At 40.3% G+C, this 19,374-nt stretch overlaps 1 long non-coding RNA gene across 3 annotated transcripts in view; it reads right to left on the reverse strand.

The window, feature by feature from the left end:
- LOC125322950 overlaps positions 1-19,374 on the reverse strand; it is a 45,043-nt gene that overhangs the window by 13,974 nt on the left and 11,695 nt on the right. Inside the window, exons 2-4 of one of the 3 annotated variants that reach the window (XR_007202302.1) lie at positions 11,777-18,772; positions 7,563-10,215; positions 4,065-4,168 (exon numbers count right to left, since the gene is read on the reverse strand). This is a non-coding gene — a long non-coding RNA (uncharacterized LOC125322950). Of the gene's footprint in view, positions 1-4,064; positions 4,169-7,562; positions 18,773-19,374 lie in introns of all 3 variants that reach the window. The other 2 variants (XR_007202303.1, XR_007202301.1) reach the window with 2 other exon arrangements.

Consider the following 19,374-nt stretch of genomic DNA (forward strand, 5'->3'; position numbering starts at 1 on the left):
TAGAACAGACTGCAGCATTAAAAACAAAGGTCTTCATTCCCCATATCCATTACTTTGTTCTCATGAGAAGAAACCCGTGTCTGCCTGTTACAATAAACTGATGCACCACATTATGGTGAAGTTAATAGGAACTGACAGTATAATAGGAGCAACTGCAGCTTAAGTTGCAATAAATTTGTTTGTTTGTAGATGGGATTTTGCAACAAAGAAAGTGTTTTATAAATCAAAGAGATCTCCCACCAAATTTACCTTACTGAGGAGTAAAGCAACATCTAGTAACTAGAAAACAGAATTGTTCTGAGAAAGCCATTTATCTAATTTCTTTTTAAATAGCTGATAGATAGGCATTTTGTTTACTTGAGCCAATGCAGCATTGACAGTCTTTAATTCAGTCCCACAGGACCATATTTTTTCTACATCCTGATGACAGGTGAATGCCAGTTTTTTCACTTCCCTTTTGCTTTTAGCAAATTTCAGTATTTTTCTGGTTTCAGAAAATACCTGATACCCGGACTATCAAACCAGGAGTCAAATACACTTTTTAAATTCTATTGTGTATTTAAAAATATCAGAAAACTCAAATAATTTTTATGACTCGGGTCTGACTCATGTTTTTTCATTCTTGGGTTGACAGTTTTGTTATTGTTTATCAGTCCTGACAAGATAAATCCCATCAGGATGGGATCCATGCTGTCCTCTCTACGTATGTCCCAGTCTTGATCTCTAATTTGAAACTTGATCATAGGAATCATACAGTAATTATCATCTTTTGGTCACTGTTACTGGGCTAACCACCTTTGCATTCTTCTTAGCAAGGCTTTCGGGACATGAGCAGTTTTGAATATACACTTAGAAAGCACTACCAGGAATTTTCATATCAGTTTATTTGCTATTCCCAGAAAATGCATCTTTTTCTTTTTGATGGATGGACTATGAGTACAGGCTTCACACATAACTGTGTTTTACCCTGCTCTAAATCTACTGGTATTGGTTAATGAATGTTTTAAATTATTTTATCAACAAGAATTTCAAAATGTGTACAGCAGAAAGCAGTGCTTTCCTACCTGATTAAGACATATGGAGCTATATTGATGCAACATTAATGCAGAATGCTACAGCATTCTCCTTTCAGTGTAATACACTATAGATCAGTAATACGCAGCTTGACCATGAGAAAGTTGCCATCTCTTGCCCGCTGCTTAGATTAAGTTGTTTGCTTTCACTGCTGCTACAGGCAAGGCCGCACCAGGGCATTCCCCTTCTGATAGTCAGCTTGGCTGGATCTTCTCCTGCCATGGCACTTGCCCCGGATATGAAATCGCATCAATATAATAGCTCAGTTTTACTTTTGTCAGGATAGATTCCTTCAGTTTTCTCTTGCATCAGGGGTTCGCATTCTCTTACCATCTTTGTGGTCCTTCCCTACCTGTCCCAGATGAAATTCATCTTTCCTGAACACAAGAGCTTCGTACGCCATTGTAGCTGAGATTTTACCTGTCTGACATTAGCAATAACTATTGTTGTTGGAAACTCCCTTACTTTTTCCCTGCAGGTAATACTGAGCAGTACCTCACATCCCATTCAGCATAATGCAGTGTAGCTGGCAGGATCCAGCATCATGTGTACCTATTTTACAGGTACAGTGTCATCGCCACAGAGAATCACTAGCAATAGCCCACCTAGTGTTTTTAAGGAATTTTAATTTGATGGATAAGATTTGTAATTAAGGACTGGATAAGCACTGTGACAACAGGCTCGGTAGCTGCCAGGCCAGATAGGTTGGGATAAGGAATGGACTGTGCCTCTCTGAAAATCAACAGCAGGTTTTCCTCAGAAGCTCATTCTCAGGCTTACCTCAGGTTAGCCCATTACATTTTTATTGCTGTGGTGTTTTGTGCTTTTTAAAAATCTCCATTGGAGGGAGCCTGTTAAAGCCTGCCAGCAGCTCTTTCTCTTTGGCAGCTTCTGAGCCTGGGGTGCTCTCGACTGGCTCCTCTGTACCTTCAGAGTGTATGCAACCTCTCCTGGCTTTGCTGTAAACCTGCCAGGAAATGGACACTTTCAAAAATACTTTAAAATATAATTTGAATTCTAAATACCTGCATGAAAAGCAAGGTTTTGTATAAAGAGCCTGCTGGTAGCAAAGTTTTATGGTCTTCAGGAGCAAGACTTACTGTTGTGAAGTATCCCCAGATGTGGCTTGTGGCCCATCTGCACCAGGGAGTGCTGGCTGCAGCTTCCACCTCCTGCAAAATGTCCCTCTTTCCTCCTTCGAGGACTGTCTCAGTTAAAATTACTTAGTTTTGCTGTCACTAGTTGAGCTCATTGGGACTGAAAGGGACAGGAAGGCGCTCACAAGCCGAGAGGTGGCAGCCCAGACAAGGGAGGGAGGAGACATCTTGTTCCCACCAGCTACATCACTCCGGCATGTCTGTCTGCAGGCGAATGTTGCCGCATGCCAACGCTGTTGGGAGTCTCTTATCTGCATTCATTCAGGGCCTACCCTCTCTTCCTTGAAACCGTGAGGTTTGAAATTAAACATCATGTTCTCTATAAATAATCTTAATTGGCAGCAAGCTCACTGAATGTGGTCTTTCGCATACAAATTAAAACTTACTGTAGTGAATTTGAGGCTGTCCTGAAACAGTTTCACTGCTGCAAGGGGACTTCAATTTTGTGCCACTTCACATGAATTAGTTTAAAACTGGTCTATCAGGGCACTGCCTTTCTTCAGGGCAAGCCCCTCTCATGCTCTCTGTAAGGGTAGCTGTTCACAGCCAACACTGAATCTGTATTCTCTGCTCTACAGGGTAGTTGGCTGGAGCTCTTATAAGAATCATTTAACTGTTCCCGCAGCAAGAAACTCTGAAGAGCATGTCCTTTCATTAGTTGCCTCCAGGGTTTGTCCATGCTCTTACCTCCCCAGTTATGACAAATGTATTATGTCTGCTGGCTGTGGAAGCTTAGTTATGTACCTTGCTGTAAGCACTTGCTTATATCCTTTGAGCGGGGTTTCATCCTATTCACTTCAGTGAGATCACTTCTGTGTGTCCATCCATCTGTACAGAAATATTTGCAGAAGTCTAATCCATACGTGGCTTCCCCTTTGGCTATTTTTCCTGTGTTATTTTCAGCAAACTGTACAGCAAAATCACCACCACAATTTCAACCACAGCAGAAATGGAATCACCTTAATAAAATCAGTGCAGTAGATGCTGGAACAAATGTTTTAAAGTGGGATATCTGCTGCATGGGAGTGAAGAGGACTGGGGGATTTGAACAATTAAGAAAGATAATGAAAGCTACAGTTCAATTTATTTTACAAATGTTTTAATCTTTTGAAAAAAACTTTATTCAATTTTATTTAATGTAGCAGAGAGATACCAATTTATCATTTGAACCTGTAGAAATGTGGGTTAATGCTAGAAGCAGTTGGCAACCCTTGAAGTTTCTCCAAATAGGACTTTAACTTAAATCTGGAAAGAGAGAGTATTCACACAAGACAATGAGGATCTTGCACAGCCCTCATAAATTCCTTATGTTGCCATTCCTCTTTCACCTCAGCGCCAAACCTGTTTGCGAGTGGCAGTGACTGCTCCAGCCTGGGTAGAGTGAGCACCCACATGCAATTTTTGAGTCTCTTATTTTGGTTTATTTTAAATATGGACTAAATGTAGATGTTAACTAAAGGTAAATGGAGGATACCAGCTGGAAGAGTGAATCTTACATGGCTCCCTTTCTGCAGGGTTTTTTTTGCCCTACTATCTCTCTTTACGGCTAATTCCTTTATAAATACAGAGCAGGAAAAAACCTGCATCTACTGGCTAAGCATGAAGCACCTTTCCCACTTAGAAAGCACAGAGTTATTGCAGTACAAGCTTAGTCAGATGCAGAGAAAAAAGTAAATACTTGGGAAAAGAGGGGATCTAATTTTAAAACTTCTCTCTATATCAGTTGATTTCCAAAACAAAACCTTAAAAAGATCCAATTGAAAACAACGTGAAAGAAAGTGCAAGAAATGTTATTAATGAGATTGTATCTGCTAAAATTGGCTGAGTACTTACACAGATTGCTGAAAGAAATTTGATGCTTGATTCTTTCAGGCTATTTGGATGTTGCCAGAGGTGGTGTTCCACCTGCCCACAGGACAGTATCTTCAACTTCACATCTTAAAAAAAAAGTTTTAAAATTTATATTAATCATCTCATTTACAAGCTACTGGTGCTATACATGTTGCTGCAGATTAAATGACTCATTGGCCGGGTTTCAAATAGTAGAAAACAAGGCTCTGCTCCCACATCTCCCCTTTCTGTCATGCTGATTAGACTGCTATTTGCATTATTTTTATCCCATCTGGAGCCTTCAGCAGAAGGGACTGTTTAACTCTGGAAGATTAAAATTGGTCTGATGACAATCCAAGGGAAATTGATCTTGTTTTCATGCTGGCATTTTAGAATGCACTAGGTTTCCATTAGGGCTGTGTGGGCACCCACATCACTGGGGTAGTTCAGCTAGCCGGAAAGGATGGGTCATGGCCAATCTCTGATCCGCTGCTGAATTGCGCAGGCTTGCTGGGAGGGTTAAGTCCTTTGCATTTCCTATGGTACTACAGGGTAAGACCATCTGACCACTGAGTAGTTCTACTTCAGGCCTGGCTCTGGTATCTCCTTCCTTTGATGACCTCGTAAGGGAGGAAAGAAGCTTCTGGAGTAAAGAAACTGAAGAGGTGTGTCCAGGAGCGAGACAGGTTCTCCATCACTTCATGCACTGTGTGCAGCTCCATGTTTGCAAATTGGGACATTCCCAGGGCAGAGGGGTTGGGATGTGAGCAGGGTCCCTTCTCACCCTTGGGGCAGAGTTTACAGTGACCAAATTGTTTCAGGCATCCTCTCCTCTCTCCTGTTGCTTACTGAAAAATCTAGACTACCACCTGCTGAAGGAATTGTCTCTTCATATTGTGATGACTTTCATTGCCTGATTATGATCTGGCCTCTGGGCCAGGGGGGTATTGTTCTGCAGAATCTCTGCCTGTTAGGTGCTCTAGGAATTTGCTAATCCATTCTTGAATCATTAATTTCTCGTACATGTTGGTTTGAGAAAGCTGTGCAAGACACACAAAATTACATAGAATCTACACGAAACATGTAAACTTCTGGGTGGCACCTGGGAGAAAAGAGATCCAGAACATGGTTTAGATGCCTCCAAACATCCATGTTTAAGCCACTGCATTGAGATCTAGGCTGTCTGCCCCCCAAAAACACCCTATAATAGAGTAATTAATCTATGAAGGGCACAGGAGGGCTAATAATTACCCATAAATGCTGCTTTTGTTTATCTTACAGAGAATAAATCAGGTTTCTGACAGCAGTTGTTGTTCTTCCTGATAATCTTACTTGCTTTACATTTTTTTTACATTTGTGTAAGTCTTTGTATCACTAAGCACATATCTGCAGCTTGAGGTCAGTGCTTTGTAGGGCTAGAACCAGGCAGTGTTTGTGTGCCCTTGCAGATGGAGATGGCAGCGTGCGAGGCTATGCCAGGCTCCTTGAAGCAAAGCTGCCTTTATTGCATCTCCATCTGGGACCTTCCAGGAAACACAGAGAAAGGGCATCTTACAGATTAGTTTCTTCCCAAATAATCAGGATGAGTGAACAGGTTATTGACGACCTGTCATTAAACTGTTGCTGAAAGCACTAAATTTTATGTTTAAGCTTGTGCTGCAGGACACTTACCATGATGCTGTGAATCATCAGTCTGAGATGTATCAGTTTAAATAACCAAAAGAAATATTGGTATCTTAGTTGCCTAAAGCATTACCGTCTGCTTTTATTGCAAGTCTTATGAAGGGGCTACCTGTGAAGACTTTTTAAGAGAGGAGACCAAGACCTGATTAGAACATTTAGGTTAAATTTTCTCTCCTTCTAGATATCTGCACTGATGTCAGTTTGAAAATATCCTGTACCACAAATTATAGGAAAGGTGACATCTTCCGAGGACATCCACAGTAAAAGCTTTGTGTTTCATGAGTGGTTTTTGTGTGCTACTTCAGGATCATAAAACACACACAAATCTTCAATCTCCTATGCAAATACCGTGTTTATATATATATATATATATATATATATTTATATATATATATATCTATATCTTTGCAGAAGTCTTTTGAAAAGCATTGGCTACTATTTGCATTTGTTTCTCATTGCCCAGGACTGGCTATTTAACCTCTGTTCCTCACCTCACTTTTTCTGTGGTCCAACAATGCATTTTACTTGACTGTTCTGAATTATATCAGGTTTGCATCAGGAAAAACATTGTGTTTAACCCACAGAAACACTCTTCTCTGAGACAGGAAAAGGATTTTACTGTGGTTGAAATTTCCTTTTTAAATGTGAGCTATTCTCTTTTATGGAACAATGAAAGGAAAACCACTGACTCCATACAAGCATACAAGTAGTAAAAATGAAAACTGACAGGAAAACACAAATAAGTATCACTAAGCACGTGATGATTGTTGAGTTTAAAGGTAATCTTTTATAAGATTTGTTAGGGAGTACAAGAAGAGTAAAGGGAGAAACCTAGAAGTCAGCCTGCCTGGGAGAGCAGATCATTAATGCTGTTCCAGACAAACCTCTATGTGAAAGGGTGGTTATGAGAAGTACCAGCAGAAAAGATACTGCTTTTTTACTGTTTACTGTGTTTACTGCAAACTGTAAATAGCCAAGGCAGAATAAAAATAGCATGTTAGATAGATGTAAAGAAGGAAATGAGAGGAATTGTTATCAAACCCACAGATCCCATTACATCCAAACTCAAGGCTCTTCCTGGTTATGGAATATGATCTGAGTGATGCTTCCTAACAGACTTTTCCCAGGTTTTGTTAATTTTGGTTGGGATCTATGAGAAGGCAGGGGAACCTGTTTAGGCAGTAGGTAGCTGTGAAAGTCTGGGATGGAGACTTTTCCTCTCCTTACTCAAGTCATTTGATGCCTTATAAATGTTTTCTATTTCCTTTGAAAAGGAAGTTGTGCACATAAAGCGAGCCAACACAGAGTGCTGGAGAAGGAAGGTTAATAGAGGGGTGAATAACCCTTACGTTCTCTATACAGCAGATGAAAATGAAGACAGCTGGAATACAAAATGTGATTAGAATACAGCTTTGTACCTCCAAGAGTGAAATCAGTCTCTCTCATCCTACTCTGTCCTTCCTAACCTTCACCATTGTCCTGCTCACCCTTGGGATGTTCAGATGATGGTAATCTTTGAGGATTTACTCCCCATTTGCACTGCTCCCATTCAGGCATTTTTCTGTAATCTCGTCCCTATTTTTTTGCTGCTTTGGCGTTCCCACCAAAACTTTAGTCTGGATGTTGACTACACCACTCCTGAAATACTGCAATATCTTCTGCTTAGCCTCCATTTTCCACTTTCTTCCCCAAATCATATTTGTCCATTTGTCCTGCCTTGGGCAGACACCCCTCCAACCATGCACATGAACACACCTTTTGGCTCACTCCTTGGGCCTCCCTTGCTTTTTCCATCCTAGTCAAAAGTTTTGGTTTTACCTTTTATGGTCCTGCAAACATTCTGTGGCATCTCTTCTTACTTCTTCATACTGCATCCATCTGCTATCAGTGTTTCACCAGTTCTCCTTTTCCACCCATGTCCTTCATGCAAAACTCAGAACACAACAGCAGCCAAAGAAAGATCTGAATAAGGGCTGTGGATATTACCCTCTTGTACCTTAAATAGCAGAATGGTTCAGTCCAACAAATTCTGAATACAGACATGGGAGTTCTTAGAAAAGAAAACAGCATTACAACATCCCCTTTAAAGGGGTACTCATTAGTGCAATAAAGACCTAACATGTGGGCAAGTGCTGATGAACCTGCTTTATCCCTTTCAAGTGCATAAAACTGTAAGAAATTGTAATAAATACCCATTTACTCATTCAGGCCTAGCAGACTTGAAAAATTGTAAATCTCATTTCCGTGCAATGCCATGCATGGCGTGTTTTATGTGAAGCAATAGACTATGCTATACCTCCTGTGTTAATTGAAGGTACAAAACCAGAGAGCTGATAAGGATTCCTATGATCCTGCAGCTCCACTAGTCACTATTATTTTTCAGGCATAGTTTCTGTTACACATTCCATCACTCATATAGTAAAAAATAAAGCATTTATTCTTGGAAAATGCCCGTCAGTGTTGCAAATGACTGTGATCAACAGCGTGGATATCCTAATTGCAGCCTATTAGAAATAATGAGATTTGCATGGTAGAACCCAGAGAATTACATGGATAAAGGAAAAAATTCACAACATAAAGGTTAATATAAACATATACTGCCTGCGAGTGCAAACGACACATAAATTGGTGGCTCATTACTGCAGAATGACCCATGGGTAAGAATGTCACCCAGCTCAGAGGCTTTCCCAGGAAGTTTGGCTGCAAAAGTTACAAAAGATAAGGACATGCTTGTGGAATCCGCTAAACTAATGAGAGCTGAAAGTTGTTTGAAATATCCCAATGACCTCACAGATGGGATGCTTGTTAAGGTATCTGCATCAGTCTCTTTTTTGTCTAACAGATTGTTGTAAAGCTTTGGTGAGGCGTAGCCAACAGTCCGTGAAGGTGTCTCCATGCTTTCTGACATACTAAGGGCTGGGGATTTTTTTTGGTTAAGTTTTTTTTTTTTCCTGAATGAACTTAAAATGAAAACCAACATGCAGATGCAATTTTTGTTTGCGGGCATATTTGTGGAATAGCACATGCGAGGCAGTCAGTTGTGATTACTTCATCAACACGGGGTCTGCCCCCTACCTACGTGCCTATCTGCTCGAGTGCGCTGGTCAGGAGCCAACTGCAAATTTAGGTCTTGAAAGTCTGAAGAAAAGCGCTTTATGTGCGAGGGTCCCATGAAGGCTTCATAATGCAATTAAGCCCCATTTTAACAAAAGGCTTGCCATTTTGCTGAGGCATGACATGAGTAATTAAAATATCATTTTAAAAAAGACAAATGACTGTTCTTTTCTACTCTCTGATATTGTTTGAGATAGATGGGGGGAAAATATCATGATTTTTGTTTTTTCCAGGGTCCTTTAAGTGGAAATCACAGGCAATGCAGTAAACCTGCAGCAAAACATATCTATGCGAGCCCCTAAGGGGATCCTATAAATGAAACAGTAGCAAAACCTATTTCCTTCTCTTCTGAAAAGAAATAAGTTTTCAAAGTGCTTTTTTTTTAGTTTGTTGTAGATGAGTGTGTAGGTATAGAAGTGTTTTAGAAAAATCTAGGCATGAAGGAAAAGGAAATACAGAGTACAAATTGGTACATAGATTTTGCTTGTAGTGAAATGGTGCTGGAACGGCATGAGACTATGGTGGGCCAACCGAAAGAGTGAGAAATGACCCTAGGTTAAAAGAGGGGAGCTGTAGTTCTAGTGATTCCTAAAGATGAGAAGAGAAACATAAATTTGGGAGGAGAAATATTATGCAAGGTGTGTTGAAAGAAGCATATTTCAGTGACTTTATTTCAGCAGCTCTTTTGTTTGATTGTTTTTGCTAAATCACGGTGACATGTAACTGTTGCAGTGCTTTTGGCCAAATTGTGATGGATATCTCCAGTGAGGCAGAGGCGTGGTGGATATTCCATTCAGCTCCTTTCCCTGAATTGGGATGGAGTTCACTGTTTCTATGAAATCCATTGTGTTAAGAATATATTGTCATGTTGCAGTGAGATGCTCGCTACAACAAGGAATTCCATGATAGCACAAGTGTTGCAAATCCTACTGCAATGTTTGATAACCTTACATTCAGACTTAAAAGCCTAATTTGTTGTTCTCAGATGGAAAAGACAGAGAGAGAGAGAAATGGAAAATCTTGTTAGGAAAATAGCAAGTGAAAACAAATTAGAGACCCACTGAACACAGCACCAACAAGGTCTTTTTGAGGCCACACAAGTCAATAAATCTCTTCAGTACACATCCTCTGACCAGCTGTCAGTTTCCTTGGATCACTGTCAGAAAGGAGTGCAGCAGCAAGTCGCAGCAACAAACCCACCGTTTTGCTAAGTTGCTTCAGTGCCTCCCTTGGCCTTTCTCTACTGGTCTGTTCTTTTGCTGAAGTCCCACGGAAATCTCCATGGTTTCAGCTGCAGTGGGAGATACGAGTGACCCTAGTCCTCTCCCCACACCTTCTTCCTGCTGCAGGCTCTGTTCTGAATTAAAACATCAAAGAAACTTGGGATCAGTGATTAAAGCAAAAATCAGGGAATATTCTTGTTATGGCTCTGCTTGCTCTGAACTGTGGAGGGTGGGTGAAGGAGCTGGTGAGCATCAGGCCGAGGGAGCACCATTTCCTACAAATATCTTTAGCAGTGTGAAAACCATTACAAAGCCTTACCCTGTCTGAGGTGGTGCTTTTGGGACAGTCTGTTTGTCAGCCAGTGACGGTACATGAGTTTATGGGGGAGCTGGACCCTGTGCATTCTCCACAGCATTTCTCTCCTTCCCACTCTTCCAGCGTACCTGGTAGCGATTTTGGTTTAGGAGTGATGCTTCCATCCAAACATGGTGAGAACTTTGGGTTAAATGATGATTTTTCATGCCCTGAGGCATTAAAATCCAATAGGTTTTTACATACACTGAGAAGTATGTTCACTTTGTAGACCTTTTTATTCCTGCAAAAAAGCTTTTAATATGTGTGCATGCATCATGCTATTGCCATGACATTTCCATTGTGCTAAAAAATAGGATTTAAAAGCATTTAAAAAATGGTGTTCTGTGTGGTTTGCAACTCCCATAATTATCAGAGAAAGAACAAGGTCATGGGTCTTCTGAGAAATTACTGAAGATAGCAAGGGAAGCGCAGAAATACTCACACTTGAAGGTTGTCATTTTAAGCACCCCAGTAATTCTGCTGTAAGACACAAGACACTGTGTGTGTGTGTCGGGGGAGTAGTTGCTCCAAGGATTCGAGTCCAGCAATGGTTGTAATTCAGTTTTTGTAACCCTGTGCTGGATCTGAACTTCTGAACTCAGTATTATCTTGGGTTTGTCCTCCTGCTGTTGTGCCCATGAGCAGCTGCGATACCATTACATTTCCATTTTCCCCAGTGTGCTATCATGTGGTTGCATATTGAAATGAAATGGAAAATGATTTATTGTGTAGGATCAGGTTTTTGTCCTCCACAGTGTATTAATGTACATCTAGGGCGATTTCCCATGCTCCTGGAACTAGGTTTCACTTGAAAAAATGTCTAGAGTCAACAAATGGGAAAACCACTCCAGAACACTAGAAAAATAGGAGCATTTCTTTCTGCCTTCCTGTGTTGGTCCAACAGGGCTTTGCTGATGTTGCTAATGACTGTGAAATGTCTTACATGTAAATTCTCTAAACCCCTTCTCATAATTTCATTTCATAATTCTGTGGAACTGAATACCCAGATGATGTTAAAATAACAGTCATATGATACCTCTGAATTCTTAATGTGAAGCTATTGTGAGTTCAAGATAACTGCTACAAAGAGCTATTTTACAGAATAAAAAATTCCTGAGAAACAGGAATTAATAATGAAACATTACTCTATCAGTAGTACAGCAGAAAGCCAGACAGTAGAGAAGATATCCAAGCACTGAAATAGATGGGCTAGCCTGATGTTAATTGAGGCACAGACGAAGTATACATCATTTAAATTATTAAATGTATGGTAATAGATGTTGTTCTAAGCTCATATTTTATTCTGTTACACTCAGGGGATGAATTTCTGTCAATCTTACCCACAGATCCAAGCAAATCTCTCTCCCACTGGGACTGTTTAATTTCATGATATGCGATATTCTTTGTCTGCAATAACATCAGAGTTGTTTGTCTTCTTATTTTAGACTGTAAACTTTCAGGATGTGTAGCCATATCTCATGTGTAGCCCATATCATTCCAGGGCTTGTGTCTCCTCTGGGGCTTTCAGGACCTAGTGTAGCACAAATCATAGTAAATAAATATTATTTCTTTCTCAGAAGAAAAGAAACATCAACAGCTGGATTTTCACTTTGTCTCACTCATCTAATGAGAACGTAGTCCATTCTTGACACAGGAAAGTTACTGAGAGGTGAGTGATGAAAAGAGTTTATCCTCAGTAGAGGATCACAGAAGATGTGGCCAGTGTACTAAGACTTGGATAGATTTTGTCTGTGATGTTGGAAGACACAATGCTCTTAAAGCCAAAAAGATATCCAAGGGCTCATGTGGGACTGATGAGGAAATAGGTTAAGTATATGGCATTTCTGGAGAGTTTCAAAAGCTTGGGAATGCATTGACTCCTACAAATCCTGACCACAGATTTTTGCTTCCATAGTCTTTATTTCCAGTAAAAGCAGGAAAGGATGATAAGAGCTTTCTAAAATGTTACACTTTCCTTTCTGTTAGCCAAATAAATACTAAGAAATGGGACAAATGAAGGATGGTAATTTATTTGCTATTTTTCCAACCAGTGCTATTTGTAAGTGTCCATCTGCACCAGTCACTCCAGGGGCTGATCAGGGGGCCTGGGAAAGGAGACAAAGACAGACTTTGCTGAAACAACCTGCTTCTTCCCACTTGGAACAAAAATGCAGTTTGATGGGTGAGACAGGATCCTGCAAAAAGGTGGGATGGCTGCATTGGCAGCAGTCAGTCTCCAGTCTGGCGGACAGCAGTGACTTTTGTATCTCAGCATTGCACTCCTGTTGCTGTGGCTCCAAATGATTAATTTTGAGGATAATAACCTCCTTCGTGGTGCTGCAACCTGCAGCACAAGGGTGATGGGCACCCCTTCAGACTGAATCACAGGACAATGGCTGAGCTGTTTTTTAATCTTAACGAGAGCTGTCATTAAAAGTTACTGAAGCCTGACTTTTCCTCACTCTTTGTCAGCCCCCCTCAGCCTGGGCTGCAGATCCCACGTCCTTTGAAGCAATCTGAGCTCTCTTTGTTTTTTTGGGTGCATAATGATGCATCTCTGCTGCTGAGAACGCGCGGCAAGACCCAGCGAAGCGTGACTGGTGGGAAGGCAATACCAAAGTAAGCTGGGAAGCAATCCCCTGCAGTATTTCTTGAGCTCTGCCTGCTGGGATTAAAGGTGCCTGTGAAAAACACAGTGCTTTTGCCAGTCCTTTGCCAAGGGTAGAGTCCAGCTCTGTTTGGTGTCTTGCAGGGCATTGGATAAAGCAAGGGATTTAGGTCTTTATATTTAAGGTTATTGACATTATGTAGCTCAGTTAATGACACAATGCTTTCAGCTGTTGAAGGCAGTCTTGATCGCCAGGACATGTTGCATCAAAATCATAGAATATGTCATTTCTGAGGAGGCTGCCTGCTGTCAGAACCACTGCTTTCTTAGGTATTTACTTTCCCATTTTGCCACACTGCAAGTATTAATAGTTACTTCTATCACATATTATCAGAAAGAAGCTGACAACAGGATGAATAATGAAGCTACTTCCTGTGAGCATTCAAATGGGCCTGTAATTGGTATTATACTCTAAACACTGCACATTGAGAATAATTTCTGTCTGTATAGAAAATGCCAGGGTCAAAGGGATTTTTATTGAAAATTTTAAAAAGTTAAAGAAATTTGGAGTGTGGGGCCACCTGTCACAGACCCTTCCCATGCAACATCTGCACTCTCCGTTTCTCTCTCTGCCAGCCCCCTGAAGAAGGCTTTGCAGATCCACACTTGTTTGGAGGCTGGGATTGCCACTCATGGCTGTGCATTGTTACTGCTGGCTTTTCCTCTCACACAAGCAGGGCTGATGCCATTTGTTGAAGGGGAGAAAACAAATTAATTCTGCAAATGACTAGTTCAAAGTTCATTCCTCTCAAGAGCCTTTGTATTTTGTAAAATCAGGGTACAGCAAAGAGATGGCCACATAGAGCAACCTCTCCCTGTAACTGGGAGCAGGAAAACAGCTGCCTAAGGTCAGTCCCTAAGGGCCTTTGGCAGGAAAACAGTCTCTCAGGCCTTTGGCAGTTTCACTTGTATTTTACGACCCATGCTGATGTGGAATCCTTACTTTCTGTGCTTCTAATATGCTTCCTACACTGGCCACCAGCTGGAAGAAAACAGGACTCAATAGGTTTTATCCAACACACTCAGTTCCCTATATCTTTTAATTATTTGTGGCGTACAAATAATTCTGTGCTCCTCCCAACTTCTGCTCTTCCCTCCTCTGGACATCCCTCAAAAGGGTCAAGCTCTACAAACAATAATGACTCCAAGGTGCTCCTGCTGACACAATTTGAATTAAATTAAGCCAATAATTTACAAATTGGAAAAATCTCATGTTTTTAGTGGATGAAAGTATTGGCTATAAATTCCTGAGCCTTTCTGTTCTGTGCCCAATTAAATGTGGTAAGTAAAATCTTGTTCTTTTCCCAAATTTACAATTGCACATGACAATATTCAGAGTACATCTGTCTACAGATTTATTATCCAGTAAATTTCATCTGCATGGTTTGATGGTAATTAAAATAATAAACGCCATGGAGTCACCAGTTCACTGAATAATTTCTGAGAGACAAGGTGAACAGTCCAAAGTTTATCCAAGAAAAACAAGTACAGCCACGGAAGTCCCTCTTGCTGTTTCTTTAACTCCTTCTCATTTCTCTGCTTCAATTCTGCATCCAAGGCCCAGATTTCTTACTAGTCATGTCACTGGAATCATTCATTGTAAAAAGCTTTTCAACCTTACAAAGAACAAGTGCAGACACAGGGGGTGGATGAGGAAAGCAGTGTCTTTGCTCCTCAGCTCTCATCTGCACTGTCGGCAGGAGACCATGAAGTGATCCTCTCTTACCCATCCAGCCACAATCAATGACTTTAAGTATTACCCCTGGAAATTGTTAAGAGGACAAATATCATCATAATTAGTGTATTTGAATGAATTTGTTTGCAAAACTGTACTTGTATGACAAATTGCCAGACTAAGTCCATAGCTGCAGCATCAGGCATCAGTGAGGCTTTTCTAGTTAAGAGGGACCAGCTGAGACTACTCATCTTGTGTAAGGTGTTACAGGTTAAAAAAAGTTGCCATTACAGGAACAGGGTTGACAATCACCTGGTTGAGGCATAATAAGGTGTATATCCAGGAACCTACCACGTTTAAACAGACTAAGTAGAACTATAAACTTGTAATCACTGCAGAATTTAACTGTTGCTGCCTTTCTGCCCAGGCTACAGCCCATGCTGTTAGCTCAGCAAAGCACAGGAATATCCATCTTCTGCTCCATTATGAGGTTCCCCCCACTGTGGCAGCTTGATTTGCAATTTCATATTCAGCTTGCACCTCTACACCAGTCCTCATTTTTCACATCTCTTCCAGCATCACATATTCCCAGATTTCTTCCTTTCATGAACCATGTATATGAATGGAATTTTCCCAAAAGAAAGCCAATATTTTTCTTAGTCGTGTCAATTAGGCATTAATCCCACAAATGTAAATATTTAAATTCGCATAGCAGAGTCAGCCTATTGATTTACTTTCTTCCCATTGCTTATCTCTGCTGCCATTGTACTGTTCCTCAGTTCTCACAGATGATTAGTACAGGCGTTAAAATTGCTTTCCAGTATCTTTCATGAAGACTGTAAGTTTAAAAAGAAGAAAGCACGTGATCAAAAACTTGATCCACTATGAGAAACACAATCAGATGATCTTGTGGATACATCTCTGACATTGCAGGCTGTTCAAAAGACAACACCTTTTTTTACTCCAATCATCTGTCAGGATATGAATATAATTTTGCCATACAGTTATGTATACTGGACCAAAATACTCACCTTCACAGTTGTATTACCCAGAAGCTGAAGAATGTGTGCTCTGGGTGAGAGGGGCAGAGATTTATGAAAGGGGTTTTATGGGTTTGAAAATGAAGAGGGGTGATGCTTCAGGTCAGGAATTAAGATGGCAAGGAAGAGTTGTCTAATAAACTCTCCCAAACACGGCCATGAGCAACATGCCAGAAACAGGACTGGCTTTACTGGTCACCAGGAGGTGGTAAAATCATGTAGAGGCACTTCAGTCCAGAAATGCTGCTCTTTGCAAGACCTAGGGCAACTTGCAGTGCCTGTGAGGATTGACTTGGACTGCTGGAGCAACACTGCATCCAAAAGGTATAAGGACAGGTCAAAGCCATCTCTGCTCATCTTTTCCTCTTTTTGAGTACCTTATTTGGGGCTGTAGGACATATAGCAGATTTCCACAGTATGAGTATCTTAAAATATGTTCCATTCAAAGGCAGAACATCCTAAAACATTAAAACTATTTCAGACATTTTCAAGAGAAAAAAATGGCACAAAAATAACTCACAAAGACACTCATGCCAAGTCCTGAATGAACCCAGCAATAAAATAGTGTTACTCGTTCATAACACACAGCTCTGTAGATGTTTAATGGACAAGAATGTATTTGCACAACTGCTGAACTGGCTGATAGCTTGTGTGTTGGAGGCTGCACGATGAAACTGAAATTCAAACACAGTTCCTCTCCTCTGGAAAGTGGCTGCAGACAAGAGGGCATGAGACCATCAGGTTTTTAGCTTCCCGCCTGATCTCTTTAGCCAAAAATTGACAAAATAAAGCAGGACTGCTCAAAATGTGATTGTCTGGGTTTTCATGACAACCCTTGCTGCTTGGACGGTTCTCTCAGGTTCACACTCGCTAATGTTGCTCTAGTTTACAGGCTGAGATAAATACAAAATCTCCAAATGGCAAGTGTAGCCAAAATGAGGCAGAAGATTTTATACCACAAAAAACCGTTGAGTTTCAGATCTGTTCCACTTAAACTCATAAATTTCACCTCTGAACACATCTGCATGAAAAATAGCTATGTTTCCACAGCAGTCAGCTGAAAATTGCTGTTGCTGTCTCCTATAGCACATTAAATCAAACAGGTGTTAGGCCAGGCCTGACTGACATGATCAACACTACACTTTGGTGGAAGATTTCTGCTCTAGGACAATCAGGCAAGCAATGAAAGAAATGAATTTACCATACATTACTGATTGTTTACGCATTATTATCACTCTAGTTTTGTGCCCTTCTTGTGTTTTTGCATCCTCTAATTCTAGAATGCATGTCAGTTTTTATCTGAAAGATACTTTAAATAGTTTTCCTTCAATCTTAGGTTTTTTTCTTCCTTCTATTACTGTAAGCTCATGTGAGAGCAGCACTTCATTCTCTGGATGCCACCTCCTAACTGTGGCCAGTGCTTAGGGTCTGTGAATGAGGTGATGTTCCATTTTTTATGAGATCTGACACAGGACAAGCAGAGATACTACAGGTAATACATCTGTGCCTGTTCTACAAAGCCTGGCCTGTGAAGAAAACCAGAAAGTCTGTGTTGAGTGAATAAATACTGATGGTGGTAGTTGACACACAGCCTGTGTACAGATGGTCATTAGGAAAGGTAAATGGTCTAAAAACCTAAGAAGCTTTCTTTTATACTGTAAGGTTATATTTTCACTAAATGAGAACTTCACATTTACTTCTGGGGAAAAAAACTGACCTGACTTTGACAAAATATACTGTGGCAATCCAATCAGTAACAAAAGCAGTATTGCTTAAAACAGAAAATTAAAAATTGAAGAACAGATTAACATGAGGAAAGAGAAAAAGTTAGCATGTAATGACTGAGATTAGAATTTATCTTTTCACTTAGAAGACATCTGTTTCCTACTTGTATTCAGCATATTCAGCATCTATAAAGATGCCACACAGTGTATCAACAGGTTTCTTACAAGTTTTTACAAAATATCGAGCAAAACTTCACACCTATGAATTAATTTTTGTCAGACTATTGCTTCCCCTCAGTAGTTAAAAAAAAAACAAAACCTTTAAATCTTAGAGATATGTTCTTGGCAACCAAGATGGGATTTTATAGGGGTGCACGGAGCTGTAAATGTACTGAACGCCTCGTAACCGTGATTCACACGGGCTGTACTCATTCGGTGGATTTTCAGTTATAGCCTGTAGGCAGTATTACAGCATGGACAGCAGGTACTGTGGAATCATCACCTTTCATACTTGTTTCCTCATTTACTGCTGGATGGTAGAAAAATTATTGGTGAAGCCTATAAGGTCAGCACGTTCTTTGGCTGAGCTGAGAACAGCAGATATCATAACAGTCATACACAAATCAGTGAAGCATGCAACATGTAGGCCAGCTAGTACTGGATATAAAGTTGACTAATTCTCAGTGTGAATAAAACCTGGTGAATTTATATATATGTAACTTCAACGATTCACTACCTAAAAATGAAACTGTAGACTAAGAAGATGGTGTTTGGAAGAGCCCTCAGAGAAGATCTATGTAAAGTCCTTTCATCGAGAAAGGAGGAACTGCATTTAGGCATTGCCTAAAACGGTTTGTCCAGTGGGTTTCTGCAAACTTTCAACATGCCTAATGAGTCTATTCTGCTATTTCAGGGCTCCGGTCAAAAAGGTTGGGTTTTTCCAAATGTATAAATTAAATCTTCTTTGCTGCAAATTGATATAATTTCCTTTTATTTTCTCTGAGTAACTGTGAAGACAAGTTTATCACAGTCCTCTCTCAAATAACCTTTAGAGCAATCCATCAGAAGATTGCTATCTAATCACCCTCCCCAAACCTGCCTGTGCCTGGGGTAAGCGAGGACAATCTTCTCTCATAGTCAATGCTTCAACATCTCGTAATCCAGACACTCTCTCTTCAGTTTCTCCACGTCTTTTGTAACCAAACACAATGTGGCATTTGAGGTAGTTTCTGGGAAAGAGAAGAAAGCTGTCATTATCTCCTGTGAGATATGTATGATGCTGCCATTAGTACAGCTGAGATGAGTTAACAGCATTAAATTATTACTTCATATTCTGCTTAGAATCAGCCTCCCTTTTTAACTAAGCACTTATTTGCATGCTTGATTTTTCTTTCTCAAGTATTGCACATGCACTGTCATTTCTGAATGTCATTCTTGTTTGGTTTTTGATCTTTTTGATTCCTCACAGTTAGTATGAATTCTAGTCCTTGATGGTTCACAAACCTTCCAGCATGGTGTCTCACATTTCAGCCCACTCTTCTCTGCCCTCTCAGCTGTTCACTAAAATGTTGATTACAACTTTGTTCAGGAAAGGCCCTTGCAGGAGCACATATAAAAATAGACACCAAATTCCTGAGGTGTGATCCTTCAAACTGTATTTCCAACCAGATGGGTGCATTATGTTTATACCAATGTCCATTAACTTGCTTTTGTGAGTATCATGTGGTGCTACTAAAAACCTTACTGAAGTCAAGAAATATCTGGATCTAATGCTTCTGACTTATCCACCAAGTCAGAGACTGCTCTTCAGATCACCATGCTGATTATTTTC

Source organism: Corvus hawaiiensis, chromosome 3, assembly GCF_020740725.1.
Source record: "Corvus hawaiiensis isolate bCorHaw1 chromosome 3, bCorHaw1.pri.cur, whole genome shotgun sequence".
Lineage (NCBI taxonomy): Eukaryota > Metazoa > Chordata > Aves > Passeriformes > Corvidae > Corvus > Corvus hawaiiensis.